Source organism: Sciurus vulgaris, assembly GCF_902686455.1.
Source record: "Sciurus vulgaris genome assembly, chromosome: 4".
Classification (NCBI taxonomy): Eukaryota; Metazoa; Chordata; class Mammalia; order Rodentia; family Sciuridae; genus Sciurus; species Sciurus vulgaris.
In genome coordinates, this window is record NC_136464.1 from 60,783,657 (window position 1) to 60,804,592 (window position 20,936).

At 34.9% G+C, this 20,936-nt stretch overlaps 1 protein-coding gene across 3 annotated transcripts in view; it reads left to right on the forward strand.

The window, feature by feature from the left end:
• CTNNA3 (catenin alpha 3) overlaps positions 1–20,936 on the forward strand; it is a 1,874,587-nt gene that overhangs the window by 1,633,332 nt on the left and 220,319 nt on the right. The window lies entirely within an intron of this gene.

A 20,936-nucleotide genomic window follows, 5' to 3' on the forward strand; every position in this document is an offset into this window, starting at 1 on the left:
TTCTTTACATTCCATTTTCCCGGGGCGGTCCCCAACTTCCAGAGGCAGATGGCTTTCATGGCCCCCATTTCCTCGATATGACCCAATCCCCTATTTCTACACTAACTGCCTTTCCCCAATTCTGGCTTCATTCCCCCCTCTAGTTTTAGGAACTCCTTACTGCTATAAGGAAAGGGAGAAATGACCACTCTGGCTACTTCTAGCTGGAAGGGGGCAGCATGGGGCAAGCAGTATGGAGTTCCCTTTTAGAAATCTGGTCGATTGAGGGGTCCACAATCAAAGTCTGGTTGAGAAGTAATAGGCTGGAGGGTCATTTGAGAGATGGGCAGTCTATAAGAGAAACAAGAAGTTATGAGTACTGGGATAAGATTAATGCAACAGCATAGGAACATGCCAGTGAATATGATGGTAATGACAGAGACTAATAATGTTTTCCACCAGGAGGTCCCAGAGAACCAGGAGCTAAGAATTTGTTCCCATGATAAGTCTGGGGAGGACATGGCCGCTATCTGAGTTATGGGTCCTTACAAAAGTAAAGCCTGATATTTTAAGAAGGAGACTGTCTGAAAGCCATAGTCCTCCTTTCATGTTTAAAATTCCTGAGAGATCATGGGGAGTGTAGACAATAAGGTCTCTTCCCAGGGTGATTTTGATTGCCTCAGGGACTAGTATCCATTATATTGTTTCTTACTGTACTTCTCTGAAAATAATTGGAAGGATGGGGGGTGGTGCCTAACTAATCTAACAAAGCACTCCTTTAGTTCTCTGCTTTTGATGTGAAAATGGTGGAGTAACAAATAAGGCATCTCTCTTCAGGGCTTTAGGACTTTCTTTGTTTGTTTGGGGTACAAATGAATTTCCTAGAATATTGGTCTCTACCCTCCACACAAAATGAGCAACTGATCAAAACCTCAACTTTTTCCAAAGTTTTAAGGTTGCTTTTTAAGGATTGATGCACAATAATCCCAGACATTAAGCAAGCAACTGCAACATACAGCTATGTTACCTAGTGAGGCCACTGTCACAACCAGGAAAGCTCCACTACAACATGTCCAGTTGATTTTTTTACATCCTGTACAAATTGCCATGAAAAATGAGAGCAGAAAGAAGACAGTATCCCTTTATTGGGATTCAACTTAGGGTACTCCATCCTTGTCTCCTCCCAAACTCATCTCAGGGACAGCTCAAACTGCATTTCTACACACAACCTGCAGACTGGGATGCCTCTGAGATCCAAACAGAGCTGTGCAATATTTCTATTTCTGCCCACGTTCTTTGACAATTACATTTCTCTATTATAGTATGAAAAATACTGTAATTTAAGTCTATTGAATATTTTTATAGAAAAACAGATAGAAGGGGGGAACTTACACTCCAAATTTAAATCTGAGTTATAAAACCTGCAAAACCAGAGTTGGGACACTCTGAGCATTCATAAACAATATTTCTTTGCACTCACTAAGATTATTATAGTCAAAGGAGGGCCTTTTATTTAACAGAGGAAAATCCAGGCCTGTACATGGTTGTAAGCTCTTCACGAGTAGCTCTCAGGAGCTCAAACAAAATACCAGCAAGGTATAAATGGCATCAGTGGTAGCCCTGCCCATAAATATTTTCAGATTTATAGCCATGGGTCTGAAAAATATATTGTGTGAGGAAATACAGTGTGAATAAATGGAAATTGTGCTCTGCTGAAGTAAGAAAGGGGAAAATATGGTTTTATTTCTTGCCCAACATTTCTGCATCATGATATCTCTAAGTGTGCAACCATAAATCAGAGATGAATCTCAGGAAAGGGTATAAAAGATTTCATTGCTAATCAGTCAGATTGTAGAATTCCTACATTGAGTCAGTGAGAGAAATTTGTATAACACAGAGGAAAACAATATGACTAGAAAGCTGAGGGAAACGTTGACTTTTCTGGTTATTTAGCACAGAAATTTAAAATCACAAAAAAATGAAGATTGATTTTAAATTTCATTCATTTAGAAAGATCAATGTGTAAAGTTCCAGATGTTTCATTATTGTCCAACAGTAATGCACATTAGGCTTTTGATCATTTAACAGGCTAAACATAAAGAATTATCATAAGCATATTTTGTTTTCTCTGACAATAAAATATAAAGACTTGATTGTACAGGAATAGTTTTTGTTTCACCATTATTATTGAAACAATCATATCAAAACTGATCAAAAGTATTTGCTATTCAAAGTTGGTCACCTTGTCTGTAAGATAAGAATTATAATGCTATAATGCATCTTGGGCCCTTAAGTGAGGTAAAGTAAATAAAGTGGAATTGCTGGATTCCTGATCCATAGTGTTTTTCTCAATAACTAGAGATTAAACTTATTCTGGATCCAGAAAGTTTCAATTGTTGTTATGCTTGAAAATATAAATTTGAAATTAAGTATGTTATTATGCATATGTATATTAAGTATATATATTATCATGTTTATATATTAAATATAATTATGCATGTATATACATTTATACATAAATATATGTGTATATCATCTCTTTCATATATTTTTCAAACTCTATGCTGGCTGTTACTTTTCATCTTTGGAGTAATTTTATCCCTTTTCCAGAATTCAATGATTAGTATTGTTATACCTCATTTATTTTCTTTCTTTCTATATAGATAAATCTCATTTATCACTATCTGTGTGTATGTGTGTGTGTATGTATACACACACACACACACACACACACACACATATACAAATGTATATATATACACAAATTTATTTTGGCTGAATTATGCATCTTCCAAAAAAAGTACATTCTCCATGAAGATCTCAATATTATTGCATTCAATAGATTTAATGATGATATGGCATTACTTAATATGTATTCCATATTCAATTTTTTTTCTAAATGTACTTTTTAATTTTTAAAGTTTTTTCTAGTATATTTTTTCTGATTACAGTCAAGATTGGCAAAGTATGTTTTGTTGTCATGTATTTAGCTTTCTTTAATCTAGAACACTCCCCCCCAATTTTTTTGTTGTTGATGTTGGTCTCCCATGATGGCAATTTTGAGGACTTTGAGGCAGAGGTTTTGTTGAATGCCCTGCATTATAGATTTTTCTGAATGTTACTTTCTTATTAGATTCCATTAAACATATTTTGTAAATTACAATAGAGATGATATTGCATCCTTATCAGGAGACACATTCTAACAGTGTACACTGAAGTGCTGATTTTAAAAATTCAGGAATTTTCTGATCTACTTATTAAGTTACTAAAAATTAAATTACATACAGTTAAATCATACAAGACAAAGGAGCCAAAAACATATATTGGAGAAAAGATAGCCTCTTCAACAAATGGTGCTGGGAAAACTGGAAATCCATATATAGTAGAATGAAAGTTTACCCCTATCTCCTCACCCTGCACAAAACTCAAAGTGAATCAAAGAACTAGGAATCAGACCAGAGAGCCTGTACCTACTAGAAGAAAATTTAAGCCCTATACTCCAACATGTTGGCTCAGGAACTAATTTCCTCAACAAAACTCCTAAAGCTTGAGAAGAAATACAAAAATCTACAAATGGGATGGCATCAAACTAAAAATCTTATTCACAGCAAAGGAAACAAGAGCATGAAGAGAGGGCTTACAGAATGGTAGAAAATCTTGGCTACCTGAACATCAGATAGGGTGTTAATTTCTCGTACATACAAAGAACTCAAAAAATGTAACACCATAAAAACAAATAACCCAATCACTAAAGGGGCAAAGGAACTGGAGAGACATTTCTCAAAAGAAGAAATATGAACAGTCAACAAATATATGAAAAGATGTTCAATATATCTACCAACTAGATAAATGGAAATTAAAACTACACTGATATTTCACCTTAATCCAGTCAGAATGGCAATTATCAAGAAAGAATATAACAATAAATGTTGCCAAGGATATGAGAACAAGGATACGCTCATGTATTGTTGGGGTTGCAAATTGGTGCAACCATTCTGAAAAGCAGTATGGAGATTCCTCAAAAAACTAGGAATGGAACCACCATTTGATCCAGTAATCCCACTCCTCAGTATATATCCAAAAGGATTTAAAATCCACAAATTACAGTGATTGCAGCCACATCAATGTTTATAGCAACACAAATCAAAATAGCTAAGCTATGGAGCACCTAGGTGCTCTTCAACAGATGAATGGATAAAGAAATTGTAGTTTGTATACATAATGGAATATTATTCTGCCACAAAGAAGAATGACTTTATGACATTTGTCAGTATATGGATCGAACTAGAGACTCTCATGCCAAGTGAAATAAGTCAATTTCCCCAAAAACAGAGGTTGAATGCTCTTGCTGATATATAGAAAGGGAGACACAACAAGGGGTTCAGAGGGGAAGTTTGGAAGTTCCAAGGTTTAGACAAAGGGCAATGAAGGAAGGAAAGGGAGTGGGGATGGGAAAAGGAAAGACAGTGGAATGGATCTGATAAAACTTTCCAATATACTTATATGAATACGCCACAGTGACTCTCACCACTATGTATATCCATAAGAAATTAATTTTAAAAATAACTATGCGTAAATGACAGAAAGATTAATACAGGAAAGGGAGCGGGGAGAGGGTAAAGAGAAAGGAGAGGAGAGGTAATGGGGTCTGAATTAGAATAAAATATATTCCCTTGTGTATATTTATGTCAAAATGGATTCCACTGTTATTTATAACTAAAAAGCACAATAAAAAATTTCAATAACAGAAAATTATATTACATGAGCTTACTCTTAAATAATATATATTAAACTGAGGCTGGAGTTGTGGCTCAGTGGTAGAGTACTTGTCTAGCACATGTAAGGCACTGGGTTTGATCCTCAGCACCACATAAAAATAAATAAAATAAAGGTATTGTGTCCATCTACAACTAAAAATATTTTTTAAATAATATATATTAAAGGTAATACATACTAAAATTTTACTATATTTTTCTACAATTACATCTATCATAGTGTTAATAATATACAATGGCATGTAGCGTTTCTCTCTTTTCAATTCTGACTTCACTGAGGTCATGTTGATAGGGTGAAATAGGCCACTGTGGCAATATGTACATCACTGAAGTCAGCAAATGCTCTAAATCAGAGCTTGGTTTGCGGTATTGTTGATTTTTTTTCAAAAATAATGGAGAAAAATGTTAATAATGCAGATTAAGTGTTATTAAGTGAGTGGTACAAAAACGAAGAAAACATGGAAATAGATTTTTGGTGTTAAAATTCTGTCCTCCAATTCAGCCAAGAAGTTCATATCATTAATATCTCAACTGTTCTGATGTACATCTTTGTTGTTTCATTTTTGTCTCACCCATTAGTGAGACAAAACAACAGAATCAAACAACATCCATATTGGAACCACACTCATTAATTGCAACCACATTGTGGCATTGATATGACAATTTGGCCAGTCATAAAAATATTCCTTGAGAATTGATTAGTTACATGCAATTTACAATAACTAGTATGTTATTTACAATAACGAGTATGTTATTGCTCCTAGTAAATTATGTTACATATTCTTTCTATTGGCATTATTTGTACAAATATTTATATAAGGAATATGTGCGTGTATGAATTGTTTTGCTTTCTTGGTACCAAGGATTGAACCCAGGGGCATTTAGCCAATGAGCCACATCCCTAACCTTTTTTATATTTTATTTTGAAACTTTTCTTGCTAAATTGCTTAGGCTAGCTTTGAACTTGTGCCTCAGCTCCTAAATTGCTGGGATTATAGTGATGCACCATCACATCCAGCTGTGTGGGTGTTTAAAAAAATTAAGTCCTTAAACATTTAGCATATCACTACTGCATGTCAACTATTTTATCCCAGTTGTGATAATTTTCATTACTTTGAAAAGGTGGTATCTACCAGATCTCTGTATTATAAAGAAGACATTTTCCTTCTGTTCATGATAAACATCATCCTTTTCTTCAGAAAATACTTTTATCTTATGAACTTAGCTTTCAATGATGAATCTTGCTCAAATTATTACATTTATGATTTAAAAATAGCAAATTTCTATCATACTTTCATGTGTATTAGCTTTATTTTTCTACAAAAATGAGTTTACTTTAATTTTCACTATTAAGGACTGGACCAATGAAAATATTCTTTATATGTTAAAGGTATTGAAGTCATTAAAATTTTTGTTGTTAAATTGTCCCAAAAATTTTTAGGACAGCCCTCTTTCAACTACCCTCTCTGGGGAAGTTCATGTCTTATAGTCCAACACAATGTTCCAGGTTCTCTTCATACTTAACTTGATCAGAAATTAGGCACTTCAAAAAAGAGTTCAAGATCCTTTCAGTAATAATCACATTTAGATATCAAATGTAGGTATTATGTGTATTCTTGTTACTATTGGGCTATCATTCTTTTAAATGCTTACAGCTAAGAAACATTATAAAAAATGACAACTCTAATTCAAATTTAACACCACAGGATATTTTCCTATTATTTCTGATTCCAGTTTTGTTTTGCATTTATCCTACATTAAGAATTTGAGTTCCCCAAAATAGTGATATATTAAATTATTCTCTCTATATGTAATCACACAGAATGTTTCTGAATTATTACATCAGGTACAATACTATGTAGTTCAGATGTCCTTTGTGATTCTTTTTTCTTATAATTTTTCTAGCCAAGGTCTACAGTCAGAGCACTGTGACCCAAAGTTTATTTAATTCAACATTTCTTGCTTTTCCTCTGTTGCTAATAAGCTGTTAGGTTAAATAATTTATTTTTGTACTTAATTTATGGTTAATTTCTATCATTTTATATTTTTTTAAATATTCAGACATTTGTATAAATCAAAAATCACCAAAAATAGAAAGTATATACTCCCAGAAGTTTGACATTCATCCTTAATTCTTTCATTCATTCACATCTACTTCCTGTAGTTAACCATTTTGATTAAAAAATAATTTACTAATCCTATTTATCTTTTTGAAAACAAATACACTTATTTTCCCTACTTACATAAAAATATTGGTGATATGTATACATCATTTTTATATTTCCCCTGCTATAGTGGATATCATTCCTAATTATTTTATTAAAATCATTCTCATTTTTATTACTATGCATTAAATTATGTGATTAACTTTCAATACATGCTATTATAAGTACTTGTATAGATGACTGTCTCAGAGACATTTTTGTTAGAAACTTCCAGAGATTTCTCTTAGCAAAAATAACATTTGCATTCCAACTACCAAAGTGCCCATTTCTCCATAGTCACACCATAAATATATCTGTAAATATCTTATCCAGGTGTTCTTTTACTATTTTTATGGCTTCCTTTTTCCTTGTTCATTTCCTTGTTGAAACTTGTTCTGCTGTAGAGCATGTGGTTTACATCCATTTTTTTCTCTCTGTTCATATGACAATAGTCTTTATGAACTCAATCATTTATATGTTCATTTTTGGAAGGTATTAGAGATTTATTTTTGTTACATATAAGATCTGCATATTATATGGATTTACTTTAAGATTTTCATTTTTGTGAACTTTTTCTGTGGATTGGCAAACTGGTGCACATTAATTTTAGAGCATTTAATGATGGTGTTACTCTGGTCTCCTGGTAACTTTGTTTTTCCAGTGTTTTCTAGATATTCTCAAATGTTTTTCCCTTAAGTTTAGTTTCAGAAAAAATATGTTAGTATTTTTATTAAAATAGTGTTAAATTATGTTAATGTGGAAATATTTACATATCTGTGACTAATATTTTTATGTGTAGGTTGTGTGATTTTCTGTTTTTCAAGTATATTTTGTATCTTACTGTGTTTTAAGTAGATTTAATATTTTAGAGTACTATTTAGGTTCATAGCAAAATTTCACAGAATGTACAAAGATTCTCCCATAGAGCAGAGCCTCCTCCACTCTTGGTATCTTCCATCAGAATGTGCATTTCTTCCAATTTGTGAGGTTATATTAATTATTATTTTAAGTCCATTATTTACCTGAAGGCTTATTCTTGGTGCTGTACATTACATGTATTTGGGCAAATTGATGATATATATCCACCACTATAGCTTCAAAAAAGAATACTTTCACTGCCCTAAAAATTTTCTGTGTTCCACTTACTTCTCCTCCACTCCTTCTTAAACCCTAGAAACCACTAATCTTTTACTGTTTTTACTGATATTTTACTGTTTTCCCAGAATGTAAACTGGTTGGAATCATACATATGTAGCCTTTTGGATTACCTGTTTTCTTGCTTTTCTTTTTAAATTTGCCATATAAACTTGTATATATTTATCATGTACAACATGGTGTTTTGAAGTATATACACATTGTGGAAGAGTTAAATCTAGATAATTAACAAATGCATTACCTTCCATAGTTATTTTTACTGTGAGAACACTTAGCATTCACTATCTTCACATTTTTTCAAGAATATGATGCATCATCATTAAATATAGACACCATGTTCAGCAACTGAACATTCTTCCTCCTAACACTAGTTATTTATCCTCTGACAAACATCTCTGCATCCACCCTCCCTCCAACCCCTCTAGCCTCAGGTAATCCCCTTCCTACTTGTTCTACTTCTATGAGATTAACTTTTTAAAACTTTACATAAGAACAAGATCATGAGTTTTTCCTTTCTGTAATCACATTTGTCACTTAACATCCTCCAGGTTCAGTCTATGTTGTTACAATGACAGCATTTCATTGTTTTATTTTATTACTGAATAGTATTTCATTCAGATCATGTCATTTTTTAATCCATTTGTGCACTGGTGGACACTTAGGTTGATTCCATATTTTGCCTATTGTGAATCATGTTGTACTAATTATGACAGTGCAAAGATCTCACGATATACTGATCTCATTCCTATGTATACACACACACACACACACACACACACACACACACACACACACAGAGTAGTGGGATTTGGGGACCTATAGTAATTCAGTTTTTATTTTAAGGAATAGGCATACAGAGTTTTCCATGATGACTGTACTAATTTACATTCTACCAACAGTGTATAAGGGTTGCCTTTTCACTATCTCCTTGATGATGCTTGTTATCTTTTGTCTTTTTGATAACAGACACTCTAAATGGAGTGAAGTGATATTTTATTGTGGTTTTACTTTGTATTTCCCTGATGATTAGTGTTGTTGAGCATTTTTTTTTTCCATATACTTGGTAGGCATTTGCTTGTCTTCTTGAGAGACATAGACATCTACACAGGTCTTTTGCATGTTTTGCACTCAGATTCTTTTATTTTTTAATTGAGTTGTGTGAGTTCCTTATACATTTTGGATATTAACTCCTTATTAGAAGTATGGTTTGCAAATATTTTCCCCTTTTTTTAGGTAAACTAATCTACATGTATGTATATATCTGTAATTATTCCCGTATGTATGTATTTTCATCTGTACTAAGTTTGTCAGGAGCTACCATGGATAAGACTCTTATGAGAATCATATAAATCAATTGGTAGACATAGATTTACATTTATTTTATATAACTATCTCAGAGAAGAATTGCTAAACAATAGGACAATTGTTAACCTAAATTTATAAGAACCTGAAAAAACGGTTGCAAAAGTGATTTTTTCCACTTTAAATTCTTACCAACAATGTATGGTAGTTTTATTTACTCCATTTCCTTTTTTTTTTATTTTAATTTTTAATTTTAATTAAAAATCATACATTTACATAGGGCAATGTTGTTTGATTCATTTTGTTATTTTTTCCCCTTCCCCCCTCCCCTCCCACCCCTCTTTTCCCTCTATACATTCCTTTCTTCCTCATTCTTACCACCCTCCTTATCCCTAACCCTAAACCTAACCCTAACCCTAACACTAACCCCTCCTACCCCCCACCCCCGTATGTCCTCATCCGCTTATCAGCGAGATCATTCGTCCTTTAGTTTTTTGAGATTGGCTTATCTCACTTAGCATGATATCCTCCAATTTCATCCATTTGCCTGTGAATGCCATAATTTTGTCATTCCTCATGGCGGAGTAATATTCCATTGTATATATATGCCACAGTTTCTTTATCCATTCATCAACTAAAGGGCATCTGGATTGGTTCCACAATCTGGCTATAGTGAATTGAGCAGCTATGAACATTGATGTGGCTGTATCTCTGTAGTATGCTGATTTTAAGTCCTTTGGGTATAGGCCAAGGAGTGGGATAGCTGGGTCAAATGGTGGTTCCATTCCAAGCTTTCTGAGGAATCTCCATACTGCTTTTCAGAGTGGCTGCACTAGTTTGCAACCCCACCAGCAATGTATGAGTGTACCTTTTTCCCCACATCCTCGCCAACACCTATTGTTACTTCTGTTCTTGATAATCGCCATTCTAATTGGGGTGAGATGAAATCTTAGGGTAGTTTTGATTTGCATTTCTCTTATTACTAGAGATGTTGAACATTTTTTCATATATCTGTTGATTGCTTGTACATCTTCTTCTGTGAAGTGTCTGTTCATTTCCTTAGCCCATTTGTTGATTGGATTATTTGTATTCTTGGTGTAGAGTTTTTTGAGTTCTCTATAGATTCGGGATATTAGCGCTCTATCTGAAGTATGATTGGCAAAGATATTCTCCCACTCTGTAGGCTTTCTCTTCACATTACTGATTGTTTCCTTTGCTGAGAGAAAGCTTTTTAGTTTGAATCTATCCCAGTTGTTGATTCTTGCTTTTATTTCTTGGGCTATGGGAGTCCTGTTAAGGAAGTCTGCTCCTAAGCCAACAAGTTGAAGGTTTGGGCCTACTTTTTCTTCTATAAGATGCAGGGTCTCTGGTCTGATTCCGAGTTCCTTGATCCATTGTGAGTTGAGTTTTGTGCAGGGTGAGAGATAAGGGTTTAATTTCATTCTGTTGCATATGGTTTTCCAGTTTTCCCAGCACCATTTATTGAAGAGGCTATCTTTTCTCCATTGCATATTTTTGGCCCCTTTGTCTAGTATGAGAAAATTGTATTTATTTGGGTTTGTGTCCGTGTCCTCTATTCTGTACCATTGATCTACCTGTCTATTTTGGTACCAATACCATGCCGTTTTTGTTACTATTGCTTTGTAATAGAGTTGAAGATCTGGTATTGCGATACCACCTGCTTCGCTCTTTCTACTGAGGATTGCTTTAGCTACTCTGGGTTTCTTATTCCTCCAGATGAATTTCATAATTGCTTGCTCTATTTCTGTAAGGTATATCATTGGGATTTTAATTGGAATTGCATTGAATCTATATAGTACTTTTGGTAGTATGGCCATTTTGACAATATTAATTCTTCCTATCCATGAACATGGGAGATCTTTCCATCTTCTAAGGTTTTCTTTAATTTCTTTCTTTAGTGTTCTGTAGTTCTCATTGTAGAGGTCTTTCACCTCTTTTGTGAGATTGATTCCCAAGTATTTTATTTTTTTTGAGGCTATTGTGAATAGGGTAGTTTTCCTAATTTCTCTTTCTGAAGATTCATCACTTATGTATAAAAATGCATTGGATTTATGAGCATTGATCTTGTAACCTGCTACTTTACTGAATTCACTTATGAGTTCTAAGAGTTTTCTGGTGGAATTTCCAGGTTCCTCTAAATATATAATCATGTCATCAGCGAACAGGGATAGTTTGAGTTCTTCTTTTCCAATTCGTATTCCTTTAATTTCTTTGGTTTGTCTAATTGCTCTGGCTAGAGTCTCAAGAACAATGTTGAATAGAAGTGGTGAAAGAGGGCATCCCTGCCTTGTTCCAGTTTTTAGGGGGAATGCTTTCAGTTTTTCACCATTTAGAATGATATTGGCCATGGGCTTAGCATAGATGGCCTTCACAATGTTAAGGAATGATCCCACTACCCCAATTTTTTCTAGTGTTTTGAGCATGAAGTGATGCTGTATTTTATCGAATGCTTTTTCTGCATCTATTGAAATAATCATGTGATTCTTAACTTTTAGTCTGTTGATATGGTAAATGACATTTATTGATTTCCGGATGTTGAACCAACCTTGCCTCCCTGGGATAAAACCCACTTGATCGTGATGCACTATCTTTTTAATATATTTTTGTATGCGATTTGCTAAAATTTTGTTGAGAATTTTTGTGTCAATGTTCATTAAGGATATTGGTCTGAAATTTTCTTTCCTCGATGTATCTCTGTCTGGTTTAGGTATCAGGCTGATATTGGCTTCATAGAATGAGTTTGGGAGGGTTCCCTCCTCTTCTATTTTATGGAATACTTTGAGAAGTATTGGAATGAGCTCTTCTTTAAAGGTTTTGTAGAACTCGGCTGAGAACCCATCTGGTCCCGGACTTTTCTTTGTTGGTAGGCTTTTAATGACCTCTTCTATTTCATTGCTTGAAATTGATTTATTTAAGTTGTGTATATCTTCCTGGTTCAGTTTAGGCAATTCATATGTCTCTAGAAACTTGTTGATGTGTTCGAGGATTTCTGTTTTGTTGGAGTATAGATTTTCAAAATAGCTTCTAATTATGTTTTGTATTTCACTCGTGTCTGTTGTGATATTTCCTTGTTCATTCCGAATTTTAGTAATTGAGTTTTCTCCCTTTTTCTCTTTGTTAGCGTGGCTAAGGGTTTATCAATTTTGTTTATTTTTTCAAAGAACCAACTATTTATTTTGTTAATTTTTCTGATTGTTTCTTTTGTTTCAATTTCGTTGATTTCAGCTCTGATTTTAACTATTTCCTGTCTTCTACTACTTTTGGTGTTGGTCTGCTCTTCTTTTTCTAGGGCTTTGAGCTGTAGTGTTAAGTCGTTTATTTGTTGATTTCTACTTCTTTTGTTGAATGCGCCCCATGAAATAAATCTTCCTCTCAGTACTGCTTTCATAGTGTCCCAGAGATTTTGATATGATGTGTCTTTGTTCTCATTCACTTCTAAGAATTTTTTAATTTCCCTCCTGATGTCTTCTGTTATCCATTCATCATATAATAGTGTATTATTTAATCTCCAAGTATTGGAGAAGTTTCTGTTTTTTATTCTGTCATTTATTTCTAATTTTAGTCCATTATGATCTGATAGAGTACAAGGTAGTATCTCTATCATCTTGTATCTGCTAACAGTAGCTTTGTGGCATAAAACATGGTCTATTTTAGAGAAGGATCCATGTGCTGTTGAGAAGAAAGTGTATTCGTTCTTTGTTGGATAGTATATTCTATATAAGTCGGTTAAGTCTAAATTGTTGATTGTGTTATTGAGATCTATGATTTCTTTATTCAATTTTTGTTTGGATGATCTATCCAGTGGTGAGAGAGGTGTGTTAAAATCGCCCAGTATTATTGTGTTGTGGTCTATTTGATTTCTGGATTTGAGAAGGATTTGTTTGACGTACATGGATGAGCCAATGTTCGGGGCATAGATATTTATGATTGTTATGTCTTGCTGATTTATGCTTCCCTTAAGCAGTATGTAATGTCCTTCTTTATCCCTTCTGACTAGTTTTGGCTTAAAGTCCACATTATCTGAAATGAGGATGGATACTCCAGCTTTTTTGCTGTGTCCGTGTGCATGGTATGTTTTTTCCCATCCTTTCACCTTCAGTGTATGGGTATCTCTTTCTATGAGCTGGGTCTCTTGCAGGCAGCATATTGTTGGATTTTTCTTCTTAATTCAATCTGCCAGTCTATGTCTTTTGATTGATGAGTTCAGGCCATTAACATTCACAGTTATTATTGTGATATGATTTGTATTCCTATTCATTGGACTCATTTTTGTTTTTTGACATGATTTGGTTTCTCCTTTATTTGGCTATTCCTTTAGGCTAGTTCCTCCCGTTGCTGATTTACATCGTTGTTTTTCATCTCTTCCTCATGGAATATTTTGCTGAGAATGTTCTGTAATGCCGGCTTTCTTTTAGTAAATTCCTTTAGCTTTTCTTTATCGTGGAAGGATTTTATCTCATCGTCAAATCTGAAAGTAAGTTTTGCTGGGTATAAAATTCTTGTTTGGCATCCATTTTCTTTCAGGGCTTGGTAAATGTTGTTCCAGGCCCTTCTAGCTTTTAGGGTCTGGACTGAAAAATCTGCTGATATTCTTATTGGTTTTCCCCTGAATGTAATCTGATTCTTTTCTCTCGCGGCCTTTAAAATTCTGTCTTTATTTTGAATGTTAGGTATTTTCATAATAATGTGCCTTGATGTAGGTCTGTTGTAATTTTGCATATTTGGAGTCCTATAAGCCTCTTGTACTTGGTTTTCCATTTCATTCTTGAGATTTGGGAAATTTTCTGATATTATTTCATTGAATAGATTGTTCATTCCTTTGGTTTGTTTCTCTAAGCCTTCCTCAATCCCAATTATTCTTAAATTTGGCCTCTTCATGATATCCCATAATTCTTGTTGATTCTGTTCATGATTTCTTACCATCTTCTCTGTTTGGTCAACCTTGTTTTCAAGATTAAATATTTTGTCTTCAATATCTGAAGTTCTGTCTTCCAGGTGATCTATCCTATTGTTTATGCTTTCTATGGTGTTTTTAACTTGGTTTATTATTTCCTTCATTTCAAGGATTTCCGTTTGTTTTTTTTTTCAGTATCTCTAACTCTTTATTGAAATGCTCTTTTGCTTCTGTTATTTGCTCTTTTAACTGTTGATTAGTGCGTTCATTTAATCCCTGCATTTGTTCTTTCATCTCCTCGTTTGCTTCCCTGATTGTTTTAATTATGTACATTCTGAACTCCCTTTCGGACATTGCTTCTGCTGTGCTGTCATTGGGTTTTATTGATATAGTATCTAGGTTTGTTTCGGACATTTTCTTCCCTTGTTTTCTCATATTGGTCAGATGTCAATGGGACTCTGTGATATTGTAGATTTCCTCTATTGGCTTATAGTGACCCTGTAGATTTCCAGTGTATCACCTACCAGCCTTCAGTAGCCAGAAGTCTTGGATTAATTTGATAATGCAGTGCTTCCAAAGAATGCTGTCCCTAGCCCACTACCGGTTCCAGGGAGAGAGACCTGGAGAGGTCTCTTGTTGCACAGTCCTGGTTCCAGAGGCTAGTTGTAGGTTGGAGGTCTCCACTGGCTTGGGGACTTGTGGCTGGCTCTGTGTAGACAGGCTCTCACTGGGTGATTTGCTCTGAGAAGCTAGCCTAGAGAGGCGCTTCCTGCTGGAGGGGGGCTGGGCTGCTTGGGGAAGTCCCTGGCACCCTGTGCTGGTCTCTGAAGCAACCTGTGGGCGGGCTGTAGCTGGCAGTGGGGCGGGCTGGAGCTGGCTGGGGCGGGCCGGAGGTGGCCGCGCTGCTTCTGTGCAGAAGGGCTCTCACTGGGGGGCCTGTTCCAAAAGGCTGGAGGATCTGTCCCTGTGGGTGGAGCCCACCGCCGGACTGCACCGAGCTGCCTGGGGGAGACGCTATATGCCCTGTCCCACTCTACTAAGCCACTTGAATCCGGGCCTGCCGCCCAGCTGAGCTTCGCTGGGTGGGGGAGACTCACCCTGTGGTTCTATCTTAGTCCGAGTCTCTCAATGCCTCCCCTTCTTGAATCCTGAGTTCTGGGGCAACTGGAGATGCAGTCACCCTCTAGTCCGCCATCTTGGATCGCCGCTTGGAAAAAGCCTGCAGCTGGAGGGGGACAATGCTGCCTGGAGATGTCTCTGGCTGCCCAGCCCTGGTCCCAGAAGCCGCTTGCCTGTGGAATATCTCCACTGGCTTGGGGACTTGTGGCTGGCTCTGCGTAGAGAGGCTCTCACTGGGTGGTCTGCCCTGGGAAGCTAGCCTAGATAGGCGCTTCCCGCCGGAGAGGGCTGGGCTGGTTGGGGGAGTCCCTGGCGCCCTGTGCTGGTCACTGAAGCAACCTGCGGGCGGGCCGGAGCTGGCAGCGGGGCGGGCCGGAGCTGGCCGTGCTGTTTCTGTGCAGAAGGGCTCTCCTTTTACTCCATTTTCTAACCAACATTTAATTTATCAAATCTTTCATTTCAACTGTTGTGATAAATAGAAAATGTTCTAACACTATGACATTATTTTGCATTTCTTGTACTATTTCTGACACAGAACATTTTCTAAAATACATTAACCAATCAGGTATTTTATGGCATTTGTATTTTTATTGTTGATTTATGATACTCCTTTGTATAAGATGAAAAAATATAGACATCATGCCACTTATTGAAGAAAAAGGCAAATAAAATATTTTTATTTTGTGAAAAAAAATTGGTGATGGTTAACATTTGTTACTTAATGTAAAAAGTTAATACATTTTAAAAGACAACTATCCACATCTGGTGAAAATGACTGGAATGAAGTGAGATGGGAATAAGGATAATTCTCTGAGTACAATCTTTAATGAATTATTTTTGAACCATGAAATTTTTCAATTATAGAAATAGTCATGAACCAAAGAAAAATTTGAACCAAATAATTTTAAGCTATTTTACAAAGTCAATATTTTATAATTCAAACATTAATAATAGAAAAAAGCAAATGCTAAAATGAAAACAAAAACAACTGATCTTTGCTGTGTATCCAAATTGTAACAGCAATAGATATACCGAATTTTTATCTTGTGTGGGATATATTCTAAACTTAAAAAGAACTGGAAAAAAAATTACTGAACATCTTTTAGTAGTTTGTTGTTGGTAGAGACATAGCAATTCTATAAATATCTCATGTATTGTGAAAGAGAACAAGTATAAATATTCTTTAGAACCAGTGACTTATGTCTGGGAGAGGAGGAATGTAATTTTGAATGGGTGCTGGTGAGAAAAAATTCTCTGTAGTTTGTTTTTCACTGAAGGTATCACTACAGATCCAAGATCTTTGAGAATAATTTCCTATTTCTGTCCACTGCAAGGGCCTAGAGAATGGCCCCTCAGTACAACGAGCACACTTAGTTCCACGTCATATCTTTTAACCACCCCACCCCCTTAAGAGATGTCATATCTCCCTGAAGAAATACTATATGGAAGATACTCTGACTGGAATAAAATAGAATCCAGGTTATTCAAATAGGATGAAAGAAAATATCACATGTAAAATAAATTCACTTTATTATTCATGGGCAGTTGTTCCAACAAAAAACTTTTAAGTCAATGGTATCATTTATGTCATTGTTTTATTTAAAAAAAACCTATGTTTGTAATGAGATAGGGAATGACCATGAAAATCTGTTGTACTATAAAGAGTTTTGCTGATTTTCTTAAGGTAAATATTTCAAAGCACTGGCAAAGCTCAACAACATTTTTCCTGACCTAATCCAAGTGTTTATCTTTACCAAGTTACCCTTTGATGGGCTTGTTGCTAGGGGACAGATAGATGTGAGCTGTGGGAACATGAGGTTATATGAATAATTCTGTGAAATGGGTCCACTGTGCTGACCCCCACATGCTTTCTTTTCCAAGAAGAGATTTACCTGTGGCTCTTTCTGACCTATGTAGATATGCCACATTCCTCAGCAAACTACCTCTCTGCAGGAAAAAGGTCAATAAGAGGAACACAAGTTACCCTGAAGGGGAGACTATTGTGAGCCTTTTCACAGACCAGATCCTAGAACTAAGGAACATAACCATAAAATCCTTTAGAATTCATGATTAAGAATCCAATTAGAACCAGTCAGCATGACCCAAATGACCTAGGGTTGTAATGGCAGTGGGGACTTTCAAATCTGATGTCATCCCATTGTCAGTCAGAAGTCAAGAGATGGACCTGGGTGGGACTCTCTGAAAACTTCTCCGGGATCCCCAGTAAAACTGGAGTGCAGGAAAAGAAAGTCCTCTCTGAGAGGACCCATTCTGTCCTTTGACAGTGTCCCATTTCCCCTTTTCTGTTCCTTTAAAAAACTCATTTTTGTTACTGTGAGTGACATGTCCAAAATCTTTGTGACTTGATCACAAGAATCAAGGTTTGAAGGAGAGATCTTCATGTCGCCTCAGTGTCCTCACAGCCCTGTAATAATATTAAAATAACATATATAATATAGTATATATAATGTATTATATATGTGTGTGTTCATGTGTTTTTTGCACAAAAAAGAAGTCAAGGAAATACTGAGGATGTGCAACAAGAAAAGTTGGAATTTTATTTTAAGGCATAGGTAATTGAAAGAACAAAAGAAATACTATTTCTAGCTGTAACTAGCAATGTTTTAAATTAGGTATAGAGATTTATAAGTAATAAAATTTATTGATTTTTAATTTCCACTGTTTAACTATGAATTACCAGAATTAGATCAAAGGCTAATAAGGATCTTTGTTTAATTAAGAAACCTGATGTAATTTTAACTGTTATCTTCTACTTCTTGAGTTTCTACATCTTACTGAATCTTCTAATGGAATAACTCAGGGACCTCTGTGATGGTTATGAAGATGCTTCGGTGGACAGGGCTTCTGGTTTTCTGCTTTCCTAGCTTCAGCTGAATCACATCTGCACTTTACGTGATGTATATAAGAAATTTGGGTTAGATATTTTGCATGGAAAACAGACTCCATGGAGAGAAACACAAAATGCATGAAAACCACTGGCCTTATCACCTGGACTGTTCTCACAGCCTCTCTTATATAAGTCCATTTGCATTAAGTGATAACAAGAAGTTTGCAATTCCTCCCATTCTGAACCACCTGTCACATCTTTTTAGATCCCTACGGATGTCTTTTCCTCTTTCGTGACTCACCTTTTTACCTTAGATGTGCCTTTTAAAGAGAAGGTTGTTTCAGTTTTTAAAATGTGTTTAAAATTTCTCTGTCAGGTCCAACTTAGCCAGAATGTTTCTGAGTTGTTTTTCCATTATCAAGCATAACAAAATGTGAGTGAAAGTAAAAATGTTGTTTTATAATCATATTCACAGCTGTCTTTCAATTTATATTAAAGGTGCACTTTAAGAATTTGTATATATCTTTTTTCTTACTTCACAGCCCTTTAAGATGAATTCCCTTTTATAGAATGAGGAATCTAAATCCCAAAATTTAAAATAACCTGACTGACATTAGGTAGTCATTAAATGATTAGGCCAGGACATATCTTTTAACTACCAGTCTGCTATTATTTACCTGATATTCCAACAACAATATTAACTGAACATAATGGCTAATATTTATTGACATTAGAATGACAAGATAGCTAATTCTTATTGAATATTTATAGTGCCTTAGCCCTACATGAAGTACTCAGTAATGTTTTCTCGCATATTTCTCAGGACAACTATAAGTACATAAAAATTGAAGGAATTTAATATATTTATCCAATGGTACATAACCAATCTGTGATGTGGCAGGATTGGAATTTAACACTAGGAAAGAGCTATCGCCAAACTAGTTGTATGTGAAAATGAAAGTGTGTCTTTTGGAAAAGGAAAAATAATAATAATTCCAGAAAGAAAGAGCTCAGCTGAAGTACTTAGGATTTGTTTTTCTGTTTATAAAAAAATATTGGTTTTAAGTGTAATATGTATTATCACATATAGTTTTGTTGTTGTTGCTGTTTAGCATGTGCCTTCAGGTGTTGTAAAAAGATGATACTAACATTATCCATCCAGAAATAGCCCAGGTAGGTTTGAAAACAAGTTTTAGCCTGGTGACAGCTGTGAATACATTTGAATACATCTAAAATCAGTATTAACAGAGAGGGAGTTTACTAAAAAAGGACAGGACAAGGCAAAGATGTGGGAAAAGCAGATGAAATAGAATAGATGCTGCCTACATTTATTACAATGAGCATTTGTAAATGATATTGTTGTATTTTACTCCATTATATTTAGACATGACCTAATCATAATTATTATTATTTATATGCAATAGGAAGCGTAGGTTTATAATTATCGTCAACTGTCCATGTTTAATCAGAATTTGTTCCTTGTTGTTTCAGTAAGTTCTCATCAAACGTTCGATGGTAACACTCCAAGATCATACCTCATAGTGATCCCCAGGCTGTGGTTTTCGGGAGGTGGCATGAGGTACAGTTGTTTTCCAGGGTCCATTAGAAGGTGGTTAGGGTGACATGCCTGACTATCCAGTCTTTGCACCATACACACACAAACACACGTTTTAGGGCTTTACAATTTATTCAGAATGTCCCCAGAGTAGTCTTTTGTATTGTTGCTGTTAATATGGGCTCCTGTAATTTCAGTTTTTAACTTAGGAAATGCCAGGAGATAATTATATAGAACCAAATGCCATCCATTGATGGTCTATGTGAATATGCCTTTTAAGGAGCAAAATAAAATATTATATAAATTTTAAAAACCGAAATTATTTTTGAACATCACTGTCTTCAATAAATTTTTTAAAAGTGTAGAGCTTACTTTTATAGTTTATAAACAATTAAGGGATACAAAAAATTGCATTGCTGCTATATCATATTCCTTTTCTTATCAGTGGTCATTTCACATTCATGTCTATGTAGAAATTTTGGCACTTGGTATTATTCTTTTTACTCACAAGTTTTCTTGAGCTCTAAGTGCCTCTAGTGAGAACACTCATAAACAAGGTGCTTATTAATTGAAGCTTATTTCTAAATAACAAAATATGATTCCTTACTACAAGTTGAAATGCATTCTATTAAATAGGAATGTTAGACCTTAATTTTTTAAAATTGAATTTGTTGGACTAATTCTTTCATGTACTTATTCCTTAGACTTTCACATTGGGTGGTCCCAAGTTCAATTATAATGTTGAATCAAACAATTGTTACATAACGTAATAAATATCTATGTACGCATTTGAATAAATAAATATGTACTTTTCACAGCATCATTGAGGTATAGTTGACATTTAATAAACTGCATGTATTCAAAAATACAATTTGGTAAGTTTTATATGCACACAAATACAACACTGAAGCTATCATTGTAATCAAAATAAAAAGCATACACATCAAAACTACAAGTTCACTCTTGACTCTTTCAAATTCCAAGCAACAACCAATCTGAATTCTATCACCAAATGATTGAAAATTTCTAGAATGTTATATAAATGGGATCATACCATAGTACTCTCATTTGGCTTCTTTTCCTC